This window comes from Geospiza fortis, unplaced genomic scaffold (assembly GCF_000277835.1).
Source record: "Geospiza fortis unplaced genomic scaffold, GeoFor_1.0 scaffold96, whole genome shotgun sequence".
Classification (NCBI taxonomy): domain Eukaryota; kingdom Metazoa; phylum Chordata; class Aves; order Passeriformes; family Thraupidae; genus Geospiza; species Geospiza fortis.
The window spans coordinates 341,561-345,911 of NW_005054454.1; positions in this window are offsets into that span (position 1 = coordinate 341,561).

Below are 4,351 nucleotides of genomic sequence, written 5' to 3' on the forward strand. Positions count from 1 at the left end.
AGCAGAGCCCGCCCCCCCTCACTGCCCCTCCTGGCAGGAGCTGTGCCCCCCCGAGCCCCCTTTTTCCAGACCCAACACCCCCAGGACCCCCCAGAGCACCAGCAGGGCCCCCCAGCCCCTCCTTCAGAAGAGAAGGGAAGAACAGAACAGGAGAATTTCTTCTACCACAGAATCACAGATTATTTCACTTGCACGTGTAAACCAAGACAGTTACTCCTGGGTTCTATCCTCACACAAAACACCAATTTGTTGGATAATACCTTTTTCTGACCCACAGATGGGGCAACTGAGAGGTGTTTTACAAACTTTTATTCCATTTTCAGTCTCATGTGGAGGGAGAGACAATACAGATGTTATAATTCACAATCAGAAGCCAACTATTTCCTAATTACAATGCACTCTAAGTGCTTCTTGGCCTATCAGCTTTAGCCACACCTTGCTGTAAATGCCTGAAAGTTAATAATCTAAAACTAATCTGAAGTTAATAATCTAAAACTAAACTAAAACTAAAATTATTAGTTAATAATCAAAAACTATGTATATAGTACATCTATATGTACTATATGTAATATATATATACATTTGTACATATTAAATATGTACATATATATATGCATATACATATATATATGTATAGATATACATTTGTACATGTACTATATATATATGTGTTATATATATAGTACATATTTAATATTATACATATATTGTAGATGACCTCATGGGTCCCACTACAACATATCTTTCATAGTTCTATTTCTCCAAAGTATCTACTCTTATTTGTAAGGCCATCCTTTAAAACTTTTTTTTTATCTTCATTTCTCTCTCAACAGTATCTATCCTAATCCATGGCATTTCTAAATCAACATTCCTTATCTCAACATTTATATAGGAATACCTACTGTGTGAACCTCCTGTTAAACCCTAAAACCACCCTGAAACTCCTGAAAGTTCCAATCATCACCTACAAAGAGAGTTCCTCTCCTCTAATTAGAGAATCTGCCCACGTGCTCAGCACCAAGGCATCCCCTCCTTAATTGGAAAAAGTCAAGGGCAGAAACTAATTAGCAGCATTAATCAAAAGCAGGGGTCTAATGATAATTAACAACACGTCCCCACTACAATAAATCCTTTTATTAGGAGGTGTTTCCGATTGTAAAATTAAAGGAGGAGTTTCACAATGAGTGTTTCCAATTGCCATCTTCTGGCAAAACTCTGCAGTATTTCCTCAAAATAAAGAGTAGGGATCAGGCTAAACAATGACTTTCCACTCAAGGCCTGAAAGATTCACCCTGTTCTGCTAAAAAAAGGGAAAGGTGGAATTCCCAGGTCACTCTCTGGATTACTGCAGCCACTGAGTGCCATGGCCAGAGCACTCTGGGTCCTGCTGTGGGCACAATGCTCCCTCCAGCAAAAAATCACACACAGGGGGAAGGGGAAACCACCAAATCTTGCTGCAGTGCGGGTTTTGCTGCTCTCCACGAGACTAAAAAGGGTGGCAAAGACCTCAGATTTGGGGGGAATAACAGGTTAATGAGCTGCAGGGAAAAAAAGCCCCAAAACCCAAAAACAAACAAAAACAAAAGCAAGAGAAAAACACCCAAAAAAACCCTCAAACACCTCCCAGAAAAAACCCCAAAAACAAAACCAAAAACAAACAGAACGAAACTCCAAAAAAACACCAAAAAAAAAAACCACCAAAAAAAACCCAAACAAAAAAAAAACCAAAACACAGAACCCAACACCCCAGAGTCACTGCAGAGGTGTCCAGGGAAAAGGGGGCTGGAGGGGAGATCCCCCCATGCCAGCCCTGCCCTTCAGGAACGTTTTCAGACCCATCGCAGGGATGGAACCCCTCTGCTCAGGGTCTGTGTGCTCAGCACCCTGAGGCTGCTCTGGATTTGCAGGGGGAGGAACAGGAACCCCTCTCCTCCCATCCCTGGGGCTCTTTCCACACTCCCACCTGTTCTCTCCTGGAATTCCCATGGCAGAGCTGACAGAAATTCACCTCCATGGCGAGTTGGAGATTCCCATCCCACGGAGGGATGAGGGCAGCAGTTGTTTGCTGCCAGCTGAGCTGCAAACGGCCTTGTTAATGACATTGTTAGAATATTAACAACGATTTCCTCAGGAAGAAAAGGGCTCTGCTGTGCCATTATTGGTTATTTGCAGCCAGGAGAGCATTGAGGGAGGGCACAGCTCAAACAGGGGGGCTCGAGGTTCCTGTTCCACTCCCAGGATGGAGATGCCCACAGAAATGAAATCTGTGCCCACAGGAATTAAACCTGTGCCCACAGGAATGAAACTTGTGCCCACAGAAAGGAAATCTGTGCCCATAGAAAGGAAATCTGTGTCCTCAGAAAGTGAAATCCGTGCCCACAGAAATGAAACCTGTGCCCACAGAAATGAAACCTGTGCCCACATCCCTGCAGCTCCCACCAGGCCCAGCAGAGCACATCTCCCCTCCTGCACTGCCCAAGGGGACAGCACAAAGGAAAAGCCTCAAATGGCACCAAGGAGGGACAGATTTGAGATTAGAAATACTTTTGTCCCTCACAGAGTGGTCAGGCCTTGGGCTGAGCTGCCCAGGGAGGTTTGGAGTCCCTGGGATTGTCCCAGAGGAGTCTGGATGTGGCCTTGGGGACAGGGATTGGGATGATGCTGGTGGAGCTGGATGATCCTGAGGGGCTCTTCCCACCTTGATTCTGGAATTCTGGGGTCCTGACAGGGCCCTGCTCAGGGCTCAGTTCCCTTCTGCTCAAACTCCTGTGGGGCACAAGGCTCAACCCAGCCCCAAAGTGAACAGGAGCAGCCAGAGACCAGGAGAGCAGAAATCCAGAGCCCAGCAGCTTCTGGAGGCTGAAATTCCCACTGGAAATTAAAGTTCTCCACCCCTTCTGCACCCTTCTCTATTCTTTCTCTGCCATTCCAAGCTCCTTTACTCACACTCATTTAATAATCTCATTTATTTCACTGAGACTATTCCTGTGAGTCAGATCAAGTAAATGCTTGGGGGGCTACAGGAACACTGAAATTCTGAAATTCCATCCCTTTTATGCAGCCTCCATGGGATGGTTCATGTACATTCCATGTTAATCTGTCAAATCCTAAGGAAAAACTTCCCAGGACTGGAAATCCACCAACTTCCCAGAAGTTTACAAAAGGGAAAAGATAAATAAACCCCTCTGAGGTCCACTCTTCACATGTCCCACAAACCAAGGGGGTTGGGATTTTCCAGCATCCTCCTCCCAATCCTGTCAGATTAAGTTCTTTTTTGACTTTCTACACAATTTTTTTCTATTTTTCTACACATTCATTCCCCACATTCTCTTATGGAACAAAAGAAATCCAACTGCTCCACCAGCACTGCTGTATCATTTTGCTATTTCCGTGCTCCACCTGAGTGAGGAGGCAGAGCAGAGCAGGAGAAACTGAAATTATTATTTCATCTGGTGTGTGCACTGAGAACAATTGCCATCCATATTGATTAACCTGTGGGGATTTAAGGCCCAGAGGTTGTGAAACCCCAGCTGGGGCAGGATCTGCTTTGGGGAGCACTGGTTGCATGTTCCTGTGTTTATATTTGTCTGAGAGCCCTGGAAACCACTGGTGCCATGTGGAGCCTTAACTTCTTTTTGCCAGGTTGGGATTCAATGTGTGAGACAGAACTTCTTGTTGGGACTCAGATGTTTATCAGTTCTTATCTCTGTCACAGTCTCACAAACCCTGAGTTCTGCAGCACTTCACTCCAACAAACTAAAACTGGAGCCCTGTCTCTCTCTACAAGGCCTTTGAAGGCCTTTAAAAATAATAATAATAATAATAATAAACAACTATCCAATTAAGAAATTACACCTAAATTATTTTTACTTTTAACCAAATACCCAACCACCCGTGCCTGCAATGGGGACTTTTTTATCCAATGACACAAAACCACCCAAACCCATGGAGAAGAAGGTGAAGAAGGAGAAGAAGTTGAAGAAGAAGGTGAAGGATAAGGAGGAGGAGGAGGAGAAGAAGAAGAAGAAGAAGAAGAAGAAGAAGAAGAAGAAGAAGAAGAAGAAGAAGAAGAAGAAGAAGAAGGAGAAGAAGAAGAAGAAGAAGAAAAAGGTGAAGAAGAAGGAGCAGTCTCCACCCTAAAACCTCCATCTTGCTTTCTCTCTATTCCTGTATTCTAAACCCTTAAACTCTAAGTTTCCCACCCTGTGATATCACACACTTCTATTCAAACTCCACACCTTTAATCTCAGTTTTGTTATTGAATTTTGGAAGCTTCTCCAGGGCCTCAGGTCAATGCAGTGTTCTCCTGGGGGTCAGTGCCTGGCAGCACAGAAAGTCTGGAATTCTCAGC